The sequence below is a fragment of the Convolutriloba macropyga genome, chromosome 10 (genome assembly GCF_964194025.1).
Source record: "Convolutriloba macropyga chromosome 10, txConMacr16.3, whole genome shotgun sequence".
Lineage (NCBI taxonomy): Eukaryota > Metazoa > Xenacoelomorpha > Acoela > Convolutidae > Convolutriloba > Convolutriloba macropyga.
This window is the reverse complement of record NC_134477.1, coordinates 54,940,559-54,963,423: the sequence shown is the minus strand read 5'-3', so window position 1 is coordinate 54,963,423 and position 22,865 is coordinate 54,940,559. Positions and strand designations below refer to the sequence as shown.

Genomic DNA, 22,865 nt, shown 5'->3' with positions numbered 1-22,865 from the left:
AGTAAATAAGTTCAATGTATTTTTTTGAGATGGGTCAAAATGGAGCAAAAAATGAACAAGCATTTTATTATACATTGATCCGCTTTGAAATTCAAGGTGATATCAATAAAATTTGAAATAGGTAAAAATTTGTCTGAAAGTATCAAAATGTGAAATCAAAAGTTGTGAAACGGAGTTTTTATTAAAAAAGGTTAATTGATGTGAGAAAAACTGACCAAGGTTTACAACAATATTGTTTCTTTCCTTTAACCGATTCACAAAGACAATGTTCTCAACTTTCATCAACACCAACAATTGAGCAATTCTATGCTATGTATCTTAGTTCATTTAGCTATCAATCAAGATCTCAATTGTCTCAAGGCATGAAACAATAATTCTATCATTGATGAAATTGTGTTTAGATGAAATTCTTGCGTAACCATTACTAAAAAGATGTACGCCCAGAATTATTTTCACAGCCGCAAGCAACGACCAGCAATAAAAAGTTTTATGAGCTGATTTAAGCACGATTCGAGAATTCATTTTAGGGTTTTAGTTCATTATTTTGTTCAACTCTACTTCGCGCTTACTCGCAAAAAGTTTTTCAAGACCCAACTTTTATTTTTGGATATTCTACAATTATTATTCTCTTTTCCATTAGCAATTGAACTATCGCAATTTTTCATGAACATTTTTAGTGTCAATTTCGAATAAAACTTTGCAGAGGGTGTTGATCTTGGAGACATAGATTTCGAAGTTGCTCAGAGAATGTTGTGATGTCTGTTCAGAATAAAAGTTGCATCCTTATTTAGGCTGTTTATTCTCGTTTACAAATGCTCTACTCATCTATTTGGGTTCATGTGTGAGCTAAGCGCAAACAAAATCTCACGGTACATAATGGTCCGTAGGCCTACTTAGGCGCTACTAAGTAGACCCTCTTGACAATAAACCCTCAGATGGAGTTCTGAACGGTTCGGAGAAAGAGATATTCCCCCCGTTTGAAGAAGATGGCTAGTCCAACATTTTATCAAACTATACAAATCATAATCCGAGAAAAACGTGAATCAGTTTGTTCACATATCCTGATGAACACAAAATTTTGTTTCATGAGTAAAAAAAACACTTACAGTATTTCAGTATTTCGACCTGAATCATAGATCGCTAGATAAAGTAGACAAGGATGAGATGCAGTAGACAATAGCAGATGATTATTCATTTCTCTCAAGCACTAGCAGTTTTTTTTGTCCTGTTGATCTTTCTCAAATAAAATGATCGCTTGATCGTCTAACCGATTTGACTTCCCATTATAAGGGTTTTTAAGTGTACGGTTCACCCTAAGCTCTAAAGAGCCTCAAATTCTGTCTCTCCCGCGCTCTAAAGTAGTGAAGCTAGCCTTGCAAACTTAGGCCAGCTATAACGATTGCCTGCGCCGAGCAGGTCACTTCAGAGCAATTCGCTCGACGTTAGTCGGTTTATGTTCGGAATGAGTGAGGATGGGTATGCTTTGATTGCCTACTGAATTTTGATTTTTGTTCCCTCGTAAAAACGACGTCGAAGAATTTATTAGCCTTCGAAGGCTAGACCTTCGAAAGCCTATACATGCCGTTACCGAGACATGTATAGCCTTAGAAAGACTACACATGCCGTTATCGAGACTACGGCAAAAAACAAACAACAAATTCAAATACCAAGAAACTTTAATTACAACCAAAACTCTACCAAAGTAGAAAAAACAAGAACTAAGATAAAAAAATATGATTTGAAAACATTCATATTCAAAGTTCTGACAAAAATGAGCAATCAAATGAAATCATTAAATAGGTTCAATTACACCTGCATAGGAAGCCACTGAGACCTGTCATTATCTAGACAATGTCGTACGACTACAAAAAAATTAGCAAAAATCAAGTTCAAAAATTGTTTTGAAAGAAAACGATGTCAAAGCCTTTTAAATCATAATGTAATCTGAACATTATTTCAAACATAAAAAAGAACACAGCCTATTGAACGAATACGCGACCTCTTTTAACTAACCTACACTTTGACAGAAAAAAAACTTCACAGCTCAAAATTCCTTTAATCCACAGCTCAAAATTTTTTAATTGAAAATTACTTTCTCAAAATATAACAACGATAAACTTCCCAATTGAAAATAAATAATTTCAATTATGTAGATTATTTATCACTTTTAAAGAATCCAATTGGACCCTTATGAGACAAAAAGAGTCATGACACTACAAAATAGCAGCAAAAACGGGCAGCACAAATTTTTTACGCCAACAGTCTTGAAGCCATAAAAACCATGAGCTCTTCACTGAAATTATTGTATAATTTCATTCGGTCTTATTTGCAAAAAAAGGATCTGTTAAAAATAGAGCTCTGATTGTATCAACGAACATTACTTCAGAACGAGACGAACTTAGATCCATCAAAAATGAAGAACTGCAGGGTGAAAAGTCACTAGGATCTCAAAGATTGTTCCAGAGCAAAAGGGAAAACGGGAAAGCAAAAATTTTACAATAGGTGTTTAATAATAATAATAATTGTCCTTTCTGCGTAATCGCAGTGGAACAGCATTAGGCCTAGAGTAGCCTGTTTTCAGCTGCCCTTTTTCTTATTATTCCCCACATTTCAGACTGATCTTTTCATGAGCAGCATTGCTCTTTTTTTGGTGACTATAGCCACCTTTTTTTTGCGTCTGCAACTTTCGCGTGGTACCATCATTGCAGCCAACATTGGTCAGGCTATGGTCAACCTGAAGCTATGGTTAAGTAAGAGCTCATCCTTACACAGACAGCTTCACGGAGGCAGGGGATTGAACTCTCAATCATTGGCGTGTGAACCACACACCTTACCTCTCGGCTATCACGCTTTCAACTTCGTTCGAGAGCAATTAAAGCCTGGGGCCAATTTTGCTAAGCCTGAATTTTAAAAAATTCAGCCGACTGTTAGCAGAAAAGTAAGACCAAATAATTCAGCAAAACGACTGTTTTTAACGGTAAAACCAATAACACTTAGTTAATATAGTTTTAGCAAAATTTACAAAAATCTGAGCAAAAATATGGAATTTGTGATCGAAAACAACGGAAATCACTCTAAAATGTTCACAATAATCACTCTAAAAAATGTTCACAATAATTTAAAGCTCTTCTTTTAATTATATATTCTAATCTGGGCGGATTTTCTAATCTCATAACTCTCTGCGATTAATATATCGATTGGTTAAAAATGACTGGAAACCAGTGGAGCATACAACTAAGAAAAAAGTTTGACGATATACTAATGTTTTTCTAAGTGCCACGAAGGGTTCGAATTTACTTTGAAGGTAATTTTTGTTTTCTTTTAATATTTGTTAATCTTTTGTTCTATAACGAAAATAAATTAACTTTTATCCCTTTCACACAATTTTATTTAGTTATATGCAATTAATTGTTATAACAACTTACATTGTTCATAAAGAATATTACGATCGCCTATCAGTCATTCTTCATCATTAATTGGGTAAACATATTCCACCTATAACTAATTATGATAAATCAACATTGTGTTCATGATTTACTAAGCGTTTCGTAATAACAGTTAATTGCAAAACTATGCTAGAAAAAGTGTGAGTTCTGCCCCTAGTTTTCAAACCTTTTACAATTTTGAATTCTTTATCTCCTCAAAAGTTAAGCATATTTCAATTTGCTTTAAAACAAAACGCGCCACGTGCGAAATGCAGAACAACCTCTAAGGGTAATCAACAACAACTAAAGGGTAAATAGTCGTATTTCTGAGAACACATTTTCAAAACAAAAACCGACGAACGACGGGCGGGTAGAAAATTTTTTGACCATGCCGAGATTCGAACCATTGCCCTCCCGATCCGTAAACAAATGCTCTGCCCACTGCGCAATTCCAGTGACAAAAACAAGTTAATGAAGCTTTAAAACCAGAAACCTACAAGCAACTCCGAAAAAAATAATATAATATAAAAAAAGAGCTCAGACAAACATTAAAATTGCGCTACCAACCTAAAAAGCAAGTTTTATTAAATTAACGGTTTTCGAATTTGTCATTGAATTTTGTCAAACAAAGACGGACTTGGGTTACAATAGAAATCTCGAAAACGTTGCTCGAAGGTTAGGAAAAACCCTCAATTAACTGCACAATTAGGCCATCCAAAAAAATTACTTTTTATTAATCTATCATTATCAGCCGAGGAAGCAAAGATTATCTAAGAGCCTCATGTGTCTATGGGTGTCTTAACACTCTTGAATTCAGTTTTATTAATCTAGTTTTTTTCAGTGATTCAGATGAGCCACATGTTTGCCAAGACTTCGGAATGTCAAAATCTTCAGTCCATTTTAGTTATAATGTTATCCATTGTTTTCGTATTTCTCCCACATTTTTCATTCAAAAGTTTACAAGCAAAAGTCAAACAACACAAAGTCAAAAATCGTGCTCCGCGATAAAAAAAAATGTTTTTGATCTGAACATCAAGTGCCACACTCACACAAAACATGCAGCAAACAGTGCAAAATATACTGAACGGCAAAAGTAAGTTAGCACCCCTACTTCTACAAAAAAATTCAATTTTTGAGACATTACTCCAACTTAAAATTTCGAAAACAATTTTTAAGACATTAATCCCCTACACTAGTCCCCTCGTCTACCAGTGCAATTCAGATAAAACTCAACGTTCACTTACCAGAAATTCCTATGTAAAGTAGATGAACTCCAATTAAATTTCACAGTAGAAAGAAAGTTGTCACAAGATCCAATTTATTCACATTTTCTTCTCTCTCTAATGTTCAACGCAAAAGCAAACTCAATCATAGTGGAAGGAACGTGAAAAGATGTCACATCTTGACAACTTTCTTTCTTTTCTGATAGTTGGATGGATTTCATCAACTTTGCATAGCGATTTCTGGTAAGTGAACGTTGTGTATTATCTGAAATTCATAGGTATTCGAGGGAGTAGTGTAGGAAATCAATTTTGTAAAAATCATTTTCGAAATTTTATTTAAGTTAGAGTTGTATTGCATCAAAAACTGAGCTTCTACTTGCTGAAAATAGAGGGTGCCAATTTATTTCTGCCATCCAGTATAAATGCAGCCCAACTTAGGGCACCATTAAAAAGGGGCTAAAACTGCTCCCATTGTAATTAATGTTTAAACTCTATGATCTATATGTCAAGTTTTTTTCACAGGGTAAAACTAACATCACATGCAGAAGGAGCAACCAGGAAGAAAACAGCATGAAACTTAAACTAAACAGTAATTCAAATTACTGGGTTCTTCTGGGTTTAGCACCCATTCAGTTGTCCAGGTTTGCAAGTTTCTGATAGCTGTTCAGTTTCCGCATTTGCATATAACGCGCCAAGTACACTTGCATTCTTCTGTGTAGCGATTACAAATAAGCCAAAATATTTTAGCACGTTAACACACTAAGCACTAGTTTGTACAGAATTTTAGTTCCGGAAAAATTTTTCGTCAATTCTTGCCAGTCGAGTTTTGCTTATGTGCAGTTCTGATCTTCTGTTGACGGGCCGTACTTTCTTGAATACATTCACGGTTTGACAGTTCGACGTCATACTTACCCTTATTCAATGCAAAAAGGTACCGTAAGTCATGCATTTCAGAGACTGAGAGGGATCAATTTTCAAGTTAAAAGTAGCTGTTTATAGTTCCGTTTTCAGTTTAAAATCCAAGTTGTTGCAATTTTTAATGCTTTTCAATTTCTTTCGTGTGTGACTCGTTTCTGACCATGCCTGAGAGCAGTAGGTACTCATCGGTACAACGTGACCTAAATAAAGGTTTAATTTTGATTTCTGCTGACACTTTTGTGAAGTACTTCTTTTGAGTTGAAAACGGCACAATCTTTTCCGTTTCCTGAATGAGCCTATTACATTCAAAGAAAGACTTGATGAAACTTGGAGCCCACGGTCGCTAACTTTCCACTTCATCTAGCAGATGGTGATCAATAGGCGCCGTTATACTTCCATTGACGCTTAAAAGGTGCGTACTGCTATAAAGTCTCGTTTGATTTTCTTTACACGAAGTTGACAACTTTGCGGTTTCTGTAAAGTCGCGGTTTCTGTATTATATTGCTTTTCAATTATTATTTTCAATTATTTTCAATTATTATCTTATTCCTATCATCAGCAAAACCAAAACAAATTACATCAGTGAGTTGTTCAGGCAAGACACTGATCAAAATGAAAAGATGTCCAAGTATCGAAACCTGCGGGACGCCACTGGTAACTTCCCGTTAACCAAATATCTCATTGACAAATTTCACATATTGTTTCCAGTTCGTGAGAGAAGACGCTATTAGCTCAATTAACTTTCCTACAGTGCAGATGTTTTGAAGCTTTTGTATCAGGATGTTAAGTGGCAAAGTCAAGATACTTTGGTCTTTAGATGCTTCATTGTCAATTTTTTTGTGCACTGTATGCAGAAAGAGAAGTAGCTGTAGTGTTGCCGATCGGTTCTTTCGGAAACCAAACTGATTTTCACAGAAATGGTGTCTTACAAGCTCAAAAACTTCATCAAAAATAATTTTCTTGAGATCTTTGGATATGCAATTTATGAAGACTTATGGGTCGATAGCAAGTCACATCCAATTTGTTCCCGTCTTCAAATACTGGGCTTATCTGACTTACTTTTCAATATGTGGGATAGCATCACTTGTTAATTACTGATTGGAATAAAGTGCCCGCCTTCGTGAGGTATCAATAATTTTTCAACATTAAATTTCCAGTTTTATCTGGTCCAGTCGACTTGTGAATATTGAGATCGCTGAGGATTTTTTTGACTTCACTGGAGTCAACTTTTACAAAATTCAAAACCCTCTGTGCGCAAGTTGTTGGAATTTTTGCTTTATGATTGAAGTACTTGAAAAGAGTTAAAGCTCTCGGCTTCTTGTTTATTGGTAGTTAGTTTCAGATCCTTTCAAAACATTACAGGTGGTACTTGTGAATTTTCACGGATCGATTTTTCGGATCGACTTTTGTATTTTGCTCAAACGTCGTCTTTCAAAAATTCCAGCTTTATAATTTGAGATATCAGTATCAATAAAGGTTGGAACCTCAGCCTTCGGAGCTTGTTTGAAACTGAGATCAGCTTTCTCTAATCTCTTTTCAAAATTCATTTTCTTAAATCATACGGGATGTTGCATTGGAGATCTATAGTTGCAAACTGGCCCATTGTTTACTGGCAAATGGTATATCTTCCCTAATTCCGTTTCGCAGCCATGTGTAAAATTGCTCTAATAAAAAATCGACATTGTTGTAGCAATAAGGGCTGAAAAGATCATTATGTTCTTATCTAACTCTTTCCAATCAAAACTATTAACGGCAAACTTTTTGTTTGTTCGGATTGGTGCATTAAGTAGGGAATTTAGTTCAGTGAAAATTGGAAAACGATCAGAGCACGATCTCCCATCAATACTGTAGTTTTCTTATAGAGCATAATCATACTAACAACTGAGAACTATCTCGGATTATTACATATGAAAACGTCTAGCTGACTTGGCGAAACATTTGAGGATGTTTTCTATAAGTTGATCCAAAATTAATTCTTCATATTCCTTCGTTGAGGACATGCCCGCCACCAGTGTCTCTGTAAAATTAATGCCGGATGTTACCACGGTTTTTGAATTAGCGTGCATAATAGGGTCTTTTAAACTTTCGAGATGATTTGTGAAGCCACTTACTTACCACCAGTAGTTGCTTTGTTCGGGTGCACTGTAGATGCATCAGACTAATTACGAAAAAGTTGAAAGAAGTATTTTAACAACAAGGAAGTCGTCATGACTTAAAGCAATGTTCACGTCTTCATGTTGGAGTGATGATTTAACAGCAATTAGAACTCCCCATATTTACTTAAATCAAAACTTTCTAGTAAGAGAATTGAAAAGTCTGGTAGTCAAGATTGAAAAAAGTTCAGTACGCCATCTATACCAGAGAAAAATTATAGACATCTGACCCTTGAACTCTATCCAATAGTATTGCTGTTCGCTTAAGTTTCGACCTAAGCAATATTGGCCGATCAACGCAGCAAAACAAACAACTGAAACATTTAGCAAAACCATCTATCTGAAGAAAAAGTGAAGTAAAGCTTTATTGATCAACATTGACAAAGAACATTTTTTCTACTCTAAATAATCATACTCTATCTAAAAAATAGTGGTTTGAGACAAATATACTGTAGAAATGTAAAATAGTGAAAAAGTTGAATCATTCTTCAATTTTCTGCCATGCGACACGTTGCCACGACACCATCTCGATGCCATCACGGCTCCCTTCGTACAATTTGTGGTCCCCGATAAACGCTTTGTTTTCATCAATATAGCGGCTTATAACAATATGCTGATTTGGCGGCAGTGTTTTTGTTCGAGAATCATCGTGAATAGGGTAAACTTTTACAACTAATGTCGAATTTTCCCAAGAAGCAAAAGCAGATCCGAAAACACCTGGGGCAATTTTCATTCGAGATGTTGATCGATCCGTTTTAAAAACATGCCTGTCTTCGAACGAAAAAGGCCCGACTTTGAACGATCCAATAAAAGTGAACTCTTCTGTTAAAGAGTTAAAGGATAATGACATTTGAGGAAATGGCGCTAAAGGTACCAATTTGAGAAGAAACTTCTTCACTCCCAATTTTTCACAATAAGGAACTGTATTTTCTAAGGAGATGCAACGATATCTTCCTACTAAAGCACTGGTTCGTTCGTCCATTTTCAACAGCTCAAATAACAAACTAAACTGAAAAGGTTTAACAATTAGCAATAATAAAACTACAATGCGCATCGCTCACGCTTGACCGCTTCGTTTACCAAGTCGCTAGGGGTGTAAAGCTTTTTTTGCTCGCTGAAGTTGTTCTAAGTTAACTAAGTTAAAGATTTTTTTTCTGCTCAGACGCATAAGCAATTCAGTAAGTCCTTATGAACTATCATGAATTGATTAATCTGTGACGACACAAACAAGGAACTCCATATTTGCGGATAAATACGTTTACTAACCTTCACTGTCTTGTTAAACAATCTCATGAGTTAGTTTAGTCGATTGTAATCACTCATGGCAAATAGAGGAATGCCGAGCAAGGATATCCCTCAAATGAATCGATTTGTCACAAACTTAAAAGGCAATTGAACTCAAGCGCAAGAAAATGATCGAGAGCACTTTAACACTAACCCAGCGGAATGCATACAAATGATGCAGAAATTGGTATTGAGATTTCAGAGACCCGAAAGTTGGGTCCTTCCCATTATAGCCCCCCATTATAGTATAATTACCATGATTGGGGGTGGGGGGCTTTAGGTTATCTGACCACTAAGCTGGGGGGGGGGGCTATAAAGGGAAAGACCCCGAAAGTCTTATAATTTGACACCTCAATGAACATTAAAATGCTTCACACAAAAAAAACAAGAAAAACAACAAGTGGATCTTCTCGGTTTGCCCACCCCCTGTGTGTTATGCACCCCCCAGTGACAAAGTACGTGTCATTACATAGTAGATCATTATGTAAAGATATGGCACGTGCGTCCTGTGCTTGCAAAAATATGAACACACAAAGCTGCGGCGCAAACGTACAACTTAAAGACAACCCATGCCAAAATCTAGGTCCTTATAGAATGGTCCGTTGAGACAATTGTTAAAATAAGAATATTGGAAACATGAAATAAAGATAATATAAAATAAATGTAGTAACCCCTAAGAACCACCCCAACCAAAACATTATCAGCATAAAGTGCACGGATATTAAATAAAGATAACATAAAATAAAGATATTAATTATAGTGTCCCACTTGATCTGTCACTACAAAGAGTTGAACTCCTAAGTGTTGGCGTTAATTTCCTGAAAATTTTGCCAGCTAAGAAAATGAGGACAATATGCAGAACTTATAAGTCTGAAACAGAGAAGGTATTAATTGGGGTACCTCAAGAATCTCTACAGGGTTCGATTCTGATCATCATCTTTGTTAATGATCTAATTCTGCAAGTATCAAAATGTGAAGCTTTCGGTTATGCCAAGGAACTTAAGCTCGTTGCAATGAACAGCGAAAACATGCTCGTTCCTTTAATTTCATTTATTGCTGTTTGAATAAAATATGAAATTGAGGGAGAATAAATGCCATCTATTACCAATCAAAGGTCAAGACAAACCCAAGATAAGCCTGAATAACAAAACATTAAAGTACCAATGCAAACAAAATGATCTCGAAATTACAATGGAACAGGAAACCTAAGGTGGGAAAAAGATGCTCTGAGGCACTAATAGAGCTCTTTCTTAAAAATAAAAAAATCGATAAATTCGAAACCAATGGAAAACTTATGGCGTACACAAGATATGTGGTCAGAACAGCCTATCTTCTCTTGTAACACACAACTTCTGAATAGACTTGCACTAATGGTAGTTTTAAAATTTCTTTTACGAACCTATCTAGGAGCGACTGATTCCTCAGCTTTCACGTGGCGTGATGATCTTAAACAGTTTCCAAGAGACATAAGATCACACTGGTTCTCAACTAGTAAAGCATGTGGTCCAGATAATATAGGTAAGCTTGTGCTCAAAAACGAGCCTGTCCTGAAAAACCCTCGTTTTCAAAGCTGCAGTATCTAAATTTATTTTCTCCCGTTTTGGAGAATAAAATAAAATATCCTCATCTTGAAAGATGAAGATAGAGCAGATGTAAAACTGCACAGACTTATAAAACGTCTATGCAGTACATCAAATGTTCTCGAAATTGTTATCTTTTAGGAATTGTATGACATATTAAAAGTGACGCTGCACAATGGAAAGCATAGTTTTGGAAGACTAAGATCAATAAAAACGCATATACTGCTGTTATATAATCATCTGAATTTCAAAATCCTTCAATAGTCTGCCACATGATTTATTACTACAGAAGGTTAAACTGCTGGGCGTCAATTTCATGAACATCTTTGCCAGCTACCTAAGTAACCGAGAAAAATACTTAAAACTCAACGATTATAAGTCAAAAAATGTGTAGCTAGCAATTGGGGTACCTCAACAACTGGGTTCAACTTTGTTAACGATCTAATTCGGCATTACCTCAATGTTAAGCTATTGGTTATGGCTGCGACTTCAAGCTCGTTGCAACGAACAGCGAACACTTGCAACATGAGATACTAATAATTGATAATTGGTGTCTGAACAACAAACAGAAATTAAACGATAATACGTGCTATCTCTTACCAATCAAATGTCAAGACATTTGCAGGACAAACTTGAACACCAAAACATTATCGTACCAAAGCGGAAAAAGATCTCGTCATAAAAATGGCGAAAAAGTTGAACTGAAAATCTAAGAGAAAAAACTTCTCTTCGGCAGTAAACCTGGTATATTTTTTAAAAGGAAAATACCGGCGTCTACGAAACCAAGTGCAAAGTTTAATGTGTACGCGGGACATATGGTCCTAACAAAATAACTTCTCATCTAACAAACGGCTTCTAGATAGTTATCGATTGCAGGAATCGATCCAGGAGCAACTTATTCTTAAGTTTTCAAGTGGCATGAAGATCTTGACCGGGTAGCCAGAGTCACAACATCATAGGATTCTTCAAGGCAGTAAATTAGTTGTGACTCTGATGATTAGTTGAAAGCAGTTCAAACAGTTCTTAGAGCAGCAAAACTTGAAACATAACAAAGTCCCCATTAAATCTTTAGTTGTAAAAGTTTCTCATTCACACATGCTCTGCATTGTGCAAAAGGTGGGTATAATTAAAAGCGCCACCTCCACGATAGATATACTGTTATCAATTTCATTGACGAAGTTTGTCACGATTCATACCATCTTTGAGTGTTTTAAATAAATTAAATCTCACTAAATCAGAAATAAATGAAAAATTTTGACTAAATCCAGCTGTTTTCTTCCATCTGAAGAACATAGAGAAAACTCAACTTTACAGTTTTTGAACCAAGATAAAAAATATGTGAAATTTGAACTTTATGGCTTTTTAATGGTTAAAAAAGAATAGAATATAGTTGTCCCTGAAAAAATTAGCGTTCTCGACCAACATAGCTGAGCCGAAAACTCAATTGAAATTACAGAGTCATAGGAGCGTTTTGTTCTGTAGATTATAATTTCAGTTATTTTTCGTCCAAAGAATTTTCTGTGCCCCTACTTACAAATTATGTAAAAAAAGACTTGCCCTCGAGGGGTAGACGGTTTAGGCCTAAAAAATTTGGGGGCAAAATACAATCGTTGACTGATTTTTAAAACAGTTGACGGTGGCCACAAGTTTTTCTTCGTCAAATAGGATAGTCGTACAACTAGGGCGCGGAGAGCCAACTTATATAAAGATCTAATAATCTGAGAGTATTCAGCATCGAATAAGCATGTATGCTTTATTTTAAATAAAACTACATGCAGAACGTTAATGAAGATCTGGAGACTTAAGAAGGGGTTGATTGACTCAAGGAAAAACACCATAGGTGAGGAGCACTGCGCTCCTAGAGTAGTAATTCTCCTTCCTCGACAACGGTTCTAATTGATGCGTGCCAGATCCACGGATGCATTTGATTGAGCATCGATGAGATGATAGAGAGAAGGTTATCTTAGTCCTTATGTATTTAAAGATGTCAGCGCAAAAATCCTGCTTTTTGTCGCTCAGCTTCCCCGCGATGCGTTTCATGACTTTGAAAGCAGGACCTGCTCCTCCAGTGCCGAAGAAAATTAAGGGAGTAAAGCCGACAACCCCCCCCCCCCCCCGCTTAGAAAGCATAAAAATCCTATTTTGTTTTACGTAACTTGTGATTGGCTGCAGTAAAAAACGGGGGTTGTGGATGAGTGTGGAAGAAATTAGATCCCAATCGACTTGCATCAAGAAAAATTGAGGGATAGAATGGGGGCAGCTTAAAGGATCCAGCCTATTATCCTCATCTACCGATATTCGTTCTTAATTGGAAAACTGCAAAATTACAGTTAATTCCAGTTCAGTTTTCAGCTCTACTATGCTAGTCAAGAAAAAATAGTTTTTCTTGGAAAAGTGCATTGCTATTTCAAGCCAAAATTTTGAAGCAAACAAAATCCTGGTCAAAAATTGAACCTAAAGAAGAAATAGAGACAACAATTATTTGATTACTGATACAGCTACAACAAACATTGTCACAACAATTACACTTCTCTGAACATCTTTAAAAACAAACAAATAACTATGCATCAAATTGTAAGTGTAGGACCGCATAAAACACTATGTTGAACCAAAAGATAGTCAAAATGGTCTCATATCCCACAACTTATCTTGGAGCAAAATCTGTAAAGTTGACTTAGCTTCATTTTCTTAAAAAAAATTAACTGGAAGCCAGCTACAACTATTTAATTTTTTAATATTTAGAAACTGTCCTCGCGTACCCTAAACGGACGAGGTGTACAAAAGAAATTATAAATAAGTGTTCTGGTGAATTTTCAGTTGAAGGCTACGTATTATCTTGACATAAATATGTCAACAATAGAGTTGCTAACGGTGACTCCCCATGATTTCTTGTTGCTGACTTAAATAATTGCAACCAAGACAGAAAAGATACTTTAATGAGGGTCAAAATGAGTAAAAAAGATATTTAAATTCCTGGACGATTTCGCATAAACTTGCATCGTCGGGAGCAAAAAAAACTCGATAAGTTAAATTTTTACAAACTTAAATACTGTATCTTAAATAAATACAGTCTCTTTTCTTGATTGTCGATTAACAATTTGAATTTTTAAATAAAAGTTGAATGTGTTTTCACGTAAAAGTTTTGTTAAAAATAATGGCAGTACTTTAAAGCAATTTCGAAAGCGTCTTTCTGTTTAAGAGATATTCAGGCAAGATTTTCGTTTCCATAATTAATTTAATTTTGCGCACGTGCTAACACAAAAATGCACGTGCTTTCTGCACCTAAAACTCCAATGTTAATTTCCCGTTTTTGTAGCAGTCACGCATGTTCAATTGTGGCGAGCGCCTACCATTATATAGCGGTTCTGTTGTTAAAAAAATTTCAGAATCCTGGCACTTATCTGTTATCTTATAATTGAAAGTTGTCAGTGCGCAACAGCATTCCACAAAATGTTAACCCGACCGTGAACCAAATTTTTTGATGTCACAAATATCACGTCTTGTTTTAATTGAAGACTGGCTAGTAGTCAATTTTGATGAACTTTTTTTAACCAATCACGGGCGGCTTCATTCAGGTAAAATATTGACAACGTAACGTTTTCAGGCCAGAAATCAGGTAACTCAACTTTCGATTGCTTCCGGGTCCACTTTTTGAAGCTTCTAGAAAATGGAATTCCGGTTTTTTCATCAACGCTATCTCATTGCGAAGCATTGTCACCTTGCGGATCAAATCATCAACACAATCGAGCATTTTCTCAATGGCCGTAAATCTGTTCAGCGCAAATATTTCTGCAGTCAAGCTAGTAGTACAACCAGCACATGGCCAGTAGATTATTCCTTTGATATTTGCGGTACTCGAAATTCCCAAAAAACCATAGTGAACATATATTGTCTTACATTTGACACACAATGCACTCACTGGTACATTGCAAGGCTCGTTACAAACATTGCAGAGAGGTTCGGGTGGTTGCGGCGATGGTGGGGGCATCAGAGTAACTTGGGATAAAGGGTGACTTAAGGAATTGGCCGCTAGGGGCCTAAACTAATTAGTCAAAAAAATGTGAAGAACACACCAAATGTTTGACCAGGAAAAATATTTCGGATGACCAAAAATGCAGGGAAACAGTCAGGCAGACGCGGAGAACTCTCTCATCATATGCTTGATACCAAATATGAAATGGTAGATAATTCTTGTATGGTTTTGTTGCTAGAATCTGAAATCCCCGATAATTGGGGCTATCCAAACAAAGTCCGGCCTCTGATACCACAGTAAATAACAGCAATCAAGAGCTGAAACCAAATTAAATAGCCTCCCGGGTGCACTATTTACTAAGTTTACCACAACAATTAGACAAACAAAAAAAATGTCCTTTGTAGAAAAATGTCAAGCCGCTAACAAAATTAGTGCGTTCTGTGTCGGTCACATACAACCGTGGCTCGTATAATTTCCTTAAACGTTTTAAAAATCAAATGTTGTATAAATCAATTATAAATGGAGTATATATGTATAGGATTTTAGTATTAGTGGAATCATTAGTTTGGAAATTTTATTCTTAGTTCTTTTTTCAAGAAATCAAAAAATTGCAGTACTTTATTAGATACAAACCCAAAACATTTTCTCAATCAAAATTTTGAACGAACCTCAAGATTCAAATGCTGAGAAGATAAAAACAGTCACTTCCTTGTAGACGACACATGAGTCGGTCAACAACCAAAACTATGTAGCTATTTCTTTTTATCATTCGGTTCAACATATAAATGTCGCTGTCTTTCTGACCTTCAAAACTCATTTAAAAATAAATACACATAAAAGTTAAACAAAAAAGAATAGCTGTTCTAGCCTTATTTAAAAATTTTCACCCAAAAGAAATATGGAACTCTTTAACAATTTTCACATTAAAAGAGCATTTTGTAGCCGGATCTTCAAAATTTTCTACCCAGATTTTGTTGAATATATGTTCTCTCGTGTTGAGAATTTTAAATCGTTTTTTGACGTCAATTGAACTTCATTTTTTGCCAATAACAAAATTTTTAAAAAAAACAGTTTTACTACAGTCATATTACTTGGGACGTCTTTAATGGTCAAAGTTTTTTCTAGACTTCGAATTGAGTGAACTGCTTTTAACTGATCCTGATTTTCACGACTTATTAATTGCGTTCATTCCCCTGTGGTTTCCGTGTTCTTTTGACTCTTCGAAATCAATGTGCCATATTAAAAGCAATGCGTGATTCGGAAGCAGAAATCGTTAGTTGTATAATACATCACGCGTTTTTTTGCGGAAAATCCTCCTGCTTTTTATATTGTGCTTTATGTTCAGTTCCTTATAGGATGAAATTTCTGTATAATATACACAGGTAGCCCATAGTACAGTAATTTGCAGTATTCAAGTCGCTAGAGAATCATTGCCCGAATTTACTCGATCTACGACATTCAGTCGACTGTATCTCTAATGGAATAATTTTTTGCAGTGAATAAAAACATCTACAGCACACAGAACTAATTCATTTCGTATATGAAAGTCTGGAATCTAAGTTGAAGCCCAACAAGGGTACTTGTTAGAAAAGTTGGCGTCTGTTACAAGTTTAATATCGCTATTAAAAATATTACTTCTACTAATAAACATTTACTCAGTTTTATTTGAGTTTAATCAGAGCTTAGCACCACTGAACCATATTCGCTGAGTCGTAAGTATCAAATCAAAACCCCCTGATTTATCGCAGCATGATAAACAAAAAAGTAACAGTGTCATCGGAGTAAAAATGGTAATTGACATCAAGACGTTCAAACAGAACTTCCAGAGAAACAAAATAGCATGAAAAAAGAGCGGGATCTGGAACAGATCCTTGAGGAACACCCGTTTTCATAGTGTCTGCCATCAAGTATTCACCACCAATCAACATTTTTGAGAAATACTACTCAGATTACTATTTGAAAAGCTAGATACTTTATCTTTGAAACCCAAAGTTGTATAACATATGATGCGTTTTTTTTGCGGAAATTTCTACTTTTTATTTTGTGCTTTATTTGCAGAAGTTCCTCAAAAATTTTTCCCTAAGTTTTTCTTCAAAATTATGTTTAGCTTGTATAGGTTTTCCAAATGTAGTTTATGCGTGCTGCCTAACACCTACGGAGATGCATAAGAAATTATGAGTGATCTAAGAAAAAAATTTTGTACGCTTAAAAGATTTTGCCTAATTCGTAGAAACTTCTCAAATTATTGGAATGGGAAGTGAATTGTAAAAATCAATCTGATATATAGATAATCATCGTAGAAACTCTTCAAATTAATGAAATGGTGCGTGAATTGTAGGAAGTTATCAGTTGGGTTTACGCACCATATACAAATTCATAAGTGCTTTCAAAATCAAATATTCAATAAAAAACTTCCAATTTTTTGAGATTATCAAACTCATGGGGCATTAGTTTCATCTCAAAAAGCAACTTATTCCATTCGAAAGGAACAGCAAAACTAAATGATCTTTCCCCAAATGCGGTTGTGACATTAGGAACCTTCAAATTTTACGCCTATTGGCATATACCCACCTTATCATATCGAAAACCTAATGCGCCAAGATACATCGGAATTTTCCACGGAGGATGAACTAAACGGTGACTAAAAAGTTGAATTTTGTAGAGGACAGGTTGTTTCATGGGTGGCCAATGATGCTCTTTGATATTTTATGCTGCTGGTGAACCAGGTGATAGCTTATAAATGAGACATGCTGAGTTACTTATAGACTGTAGTTTCTGTATGATTTACGCAGATAGTCCATAAAACACTTATTTGCAATAATCTATTCGCGAGAGAATCATTACCCAAATTTACTCAATCAACAACTTTCTGTCGAATGCATCTCCGATGAAATAAATTTTTTGCAGGGAATAATAACATCTACGGCACACAGAGTTGACTTATTGTTAGAAAAGTTGGCTTCTGTTGGAAGTTTAATATCGCTATCAAAACTATTATTTCTACTAAAAAACATTTACTCAGTTTTATTCGAGTTTAATCGGAGCCTAGCACCACTGAACCATTTTTGCAGAGTCATAGGTAGTCAAACAAGTGTGGAGTACACACACACCAAATGAATGTAGGGAAACAGTCAGGCAGATGCGGAGAACTCTCTCATCAAATGCTTGATACCAAATATGAAATGGTAGATAATTCTTGTATGATTTTCTTGCTAAAATCTGAAATCCCCGGTAACTGGGGCTATCCGAACAAAGTCCGGCCTCTGATACCACAGTAAATAACAGCAATCAAGTGCTGAAAGCAAAGTAAATAGCCTCCCGGGTGCACTATTTAATAAGTCTACCACAACAATTAGACAAATAAAAAATGTGTCCTTTGTAGAAAATCGTCAAGCCGCTAACAAAATTAGCGCGTTATGTGTCGATCAAAAACAACCGTGGCTCGTATAATTTCCTTAAACGTTTTAAAAATCAAATGTTGTAAAAGTCAATTAGAAATGGAGTATATATTTTTAGAAATGGAGTATAGGATTTTAGTATTAGTGGAATCATTAGTTTGGAAAAATTATTCTTAGTTCTTTTTTCAAGAAATCAAAAAATTGCAGTACTTTATTAGATACAAACCTAAAATATTTTCTCAATCAAAATTCTGAACGAACTTCAAGATTATAATGCTGAGAAGATAAAAACAGTCACTTCCTTGTAGACGACACATGGGTCGGTCAACAACCAAAACTATGTAGCTATTTCTTTATATCAATCGATTCAACATATAAATGTCGCTGTCTTTCTGACCTTCAAAACTCATTTAAAAATAAATACACATAAGTGTTGAACAAGAAAGAATAGCTGTTCTAGCCTATTTAAAAATTTTCACCCAAAAGAAATATGGAACTCTTTAACAACTTTCACATTAAAAGAGCATTTTGAAGCCGGATCTTCCAAATTTTCTACCTAGATTTTGTTGAATATATGTTTTCTCGTGTTGAGAATTTTGTCGGATTCAAATTTCCCATTTTTTGAGATAATCAAACTCATGGGGCATTAGTTTCATCTCAAAAAGCAACTTATTCCATTCGAAAGGAACAGCAAAACTAAATGATCTTTCCCCAAATGCATTTGTGACATTAGGAACCTTCAAATTTTACGCCTATTGGCATATACCCACCTTATCATATCGAAAACCTAATGCGCCAAGATACATCGGAATTTTCCACGGAGGATGAACTAAACGGTGACTAAAAAGTTGAATTTTGTAGAGGACAGGTTGTTTCATGGGTGGCCAATGATGCTCTTTGATATTTTATGCTGCTGGTGAACCAGGTGATAGCTTATAAATGAGACATGCTGAGTTACTTATAGACTGTAGTTTCTGTATGATTTACGCAGATAGTCCATAAAACACTTATTTGCAATAATCTATTCGCGAGAGAATCATTACCCAAATTTACTCAATCAACAACTTTCTGTCGAATGCATCTCCGATGAAATAAATTTTTTGCAGGGAATAATAACATCTACGGCACACAGAGTTGACTTATTGTTAGAAAAGTTGGCTTCTGTTGGAAGTTTAATATCGCTATCAAAACTATTATTTCTACTAACAAACATTTACTCAGTTTTATTCGAGTTTAATCGGAGCCTAGCACCACTGAACCATTTTTGCAGAGTCATAGGTAGTCAAACAAGTGTGGAGTACACACACACCAGATGAATGTAGGGAAACAGTCAGGCAGATGCGGAGAACTCTCTCATCAAATGCTTGATACCAAATATGAAATGGTAGATAATTCTTGTATGATTTTGTTGCTAAAATCTGAAATCCCCGGTAACTGGGGCTATCCGAACAAAGTCCGGCCTCTGACACCACAGTAAATAACAGCAATCAAGTGCTGAAAGCAAAGTAAATAGCCTCCCGGGTGCACTATTTAATAAGTTTACCACAACAATTAGACAAATAAAAAATGTGTCCTTTGTAGAAAATCGTCAAGCCGCTAACAAAATTAGCGCGTTATGTGTCGATCAAAAACAACCGTGGCTCGTATAAATTCCTTAAACGTTTTAAAAATCAAATGTTGTAAAAGTCAATTAGAAATGGAGTATATATTTTTAGAAATGGAGTATAGGATTTTAGTATTAGTGGAATCATTAGTTTGGAAAAATTATTCTTAGTTCTTTTTTCAAGAAATCAAAAAATTGCAGTACTTTATTAGATACAAACCTAAAATATTTTCTCAATCAAAATTTTGAACGAACTTCAAGATTATAATGCTGAGAAGATAAAAACAGTCACTTCCTTGTAGACGACACATGAGTCGGTCAACAACCAAAACTATGTAGCTATTTCTTTATATCAATCGATTCAACATATAAATGTCGCTGTCTTTCTGACCTTCAAAACTCATTTAAAAATAAATACACATAAGTGTTGAACAAGAAAGAATAGCTGTTCTAGCCTTATTTAAAAATTTTCACCCAAAAGAAATATGGAACTCTTTAACAACTTTCACATTAAAAGAGCATTTTGAAGCCGGATCTTCCAAATTTTCTACCTAGATTTTGTTGAATATATGTCTTCTCGTGTTGAGAATTTTGTCGGATTCAAATTTCCAATTTTTTGAGATAATCAAACTCATGGGGCATTAGTTTCATCTCAAAAAGCAACTTATTCCATTCGAAAGGAACAGCAAAACTAAATGATCTTTCCCCAAATGCAGTTGTGACATTAGGAACCTTCAAATTTTACGCCTATTGGCATATACCCACCTTATCATATCGAAAACCTAATGCGCAAGATACATCGGAATTTTCCACGGAGGATGAACTAAACGGTGACTAAAAAGTTGAATTTTGTAGAGGACAGGTTGTTTCATGGGTGGCCTAATGATGCTCTTTGATATTTTATGCTGCTGGTGAACCAGGTGATAGCTTATAAATGAGACATGCTGAGTTACTTATAGACTGTAGTTTCTGTATGATTTACGCAGATAGTCCATAAAACACTTATTTGCAATAATCTATTCGCGAGAGAATCATTACCCAAATTTACTCAATCAACAACTTTCTGTCGAATGCATCTCCAATGAAATAAATTTTTTGCAGGGAATAATAACATCTACGGCACACAGAGTTGACTTATTGTTAGAAAAGTTGGCTTCTGTTGGAAGTTTAATATCGCTATCAAAACTATTATTTCTACTAACAAACATTTACTCAGTTTTATTCGAGTTTAATCGGAGCCTAGCACCACTGAACCATTTTTGCAGAGTCATAGGTAGTCAAACAAGTCTAGAGTACACACACACACCAAATGAATGTAGGGAAACAGTCAGGCAGATGCGGAGAACTCTCTCATCAAATGCTTGATACCAAATATGAAATGGTAAATAATTCTTGTATGATTTTGTTGCTAAAATCTGAAATCCCCGGTGACTGGGGCTATCCGATTAAATTCCGGCCTCTGATACCACAGTAAATAACAGCAATCAAGTGCTGAAAGCAAAGTAAATAGCCTCCCGGGTGCACTATTTAATAAGTTTACCACAACAATTAGACAAATAAAAAATGTGTCCTTTGTAGAAAATCGTCAAGCCGCTAACAAAATTAGCGCGTTATGTGTCGATCAAAAACAACCGTGGCTCGTATAATTTCCTTAAACGTTTTAAAAATCAAATGTTGTAAAAGTCAATTAGAAATGGAGTATACATTTTTAGAAATGGAGTATAGGATTTTAGTATTAGTGGAATCATTAGTTTGGAAAAATTATTCTTAGTTCTTTTTTCAAGAAATCAAAAAATTGCAGTACTTTATTAGATACAAACCTAAAATATTTTCTCAAACAAAATTTTGAACGAACTTCAAGATTAAAATGCTGAGAAGATAAAAACAGTCACTTCCTTGTAGACGACACATGAGTCGGTCAACAACCAAAACTATGTAGCTATTTCTTTATATCAATCGGTTCAACATATAAATGTCGCTGTCTTTCTGACCTTCAAAACTCATTTAAAAATAAATACACATAAGTGTTAATCAAAAAAGAATAGCTGTTCTAGCCTTATTTAAAAATTTTCACCCAAAAGAAATATGGAACTCTTTAACAACTTTCACATTAAAAGAGCATTTTGAAGCCGGATCTTCCAAATTTTCTACCTAGATTTTGTTGAATATATGTTCTCTCGTGTTGAGAATTTTGTCGGATTCAAACATAAGAAATCATAAGTTTTCGTTAGTTTTACGTCATCAAAACCAATCAAACACCTTTCGCTTTTTGGTTGTTTTTAAATCGTTTTTTGACGTCAATTACACTTCATTTTTTGCCTATAACAAAACTTTTAAAAAGAACAGTTTTACTACAGGCATATTACTTGGGACGTCTTTAGTGGTCCAAGTTTTTTCTAGACTTCGAATTGAGTGAACTGCTTTTAACTGATCATCATTTTTACGACTAATTAATTGCGTTCAATCCCCTGTGGTTTTCGTGTTCTTTTGACTCTTCAAAATCAATGTGCCATATTAAATCATAGCTTGATTCGAAAACAAAAATCGTGAGTTGTATAATACATCACGATTTCTTTTTGCGGAAATTACTCCTGCTTTTTATATTGTGCTTTATTTGCAAAAGTAACTCAAAATTATATTCCCTGAAATGTTCTTTAAAATTATGTTTCGTTTGTAAAAGTTTTTCAAATGAAGTTTTTATGTGCTGCCTAACACCTACGGAGAGGCATAAGAAACTATAAGTGATCTAATAAAACAATTTTGCACGCTTATAAGATTTAATGGAATGGGAAATGAATAGTTAAAATCAATCAGGTATATAGATGATCATCGTAGAAACTCTTCAAATTAATGAAATGGTGGGTGAGTTGTAAAAGTTATCAGTTATATAGATAATCATGCTTGATTTCTAGAAATTCTTCAATTTTTTGGAAAATTTGGTAATCAAATTTTTAGAACTCACAATATTATTCATAATTTAAAAGATTTCTTCATTTTATTATTATTATTATTATTATTATTATTATTATTATTATTCTTATTATTCTCTTGATAGGTTTACGCAACTTTTACAAACTCATAAGTGCTTTCAAAATCAAATATTAAATGGAGAAGTTTTCAATTTGTTGAGATAATCAAACTCATGGGGCGTTAGTAGAGGATAACACAATTTTGTAGAGGACACTTTGTTTCATGGGCAGCCAATGAAGCTCTTTGATATAATTTGTTGTTGGTATTGTATAAATTCAACGCATTCTACGCCAATCTTACATAATTTTACGTTGAATTTTGGCGTAGATCTTACATAT

At 34.8% G+C, this 22,865-nt stretch overlaps 2 protein-coding genes across 2 annotated transcripts in view; both read right to left on the bottom strand.

Moving 5' to 3' along the window:
• Positions 1-19,496, bottom strand: part of LOC142348210 (stromal cell-derived factor 2-like) — a 213,076-nt gene extending 193,580 nt beyond the window's left edge. The window contains exon 1 of the mRNA XM_075399475.1: positions 19,483-19,496. The gene's annotated coding sequence lies outside the window, so the exon portion shown is untranslated. The remainder of the gene's footprint in view (positions 1-19,482) is intronic.
• LOC142348211 (isochorismatase domain-containing protein 2-like) overlaps positions 1-22,865 on the bottom strand; it is a 346,917-nt gene that overhangs the window by 290,672 nt on the left and 33,380 nt on the right. The window lies entirely within an intron of this gene.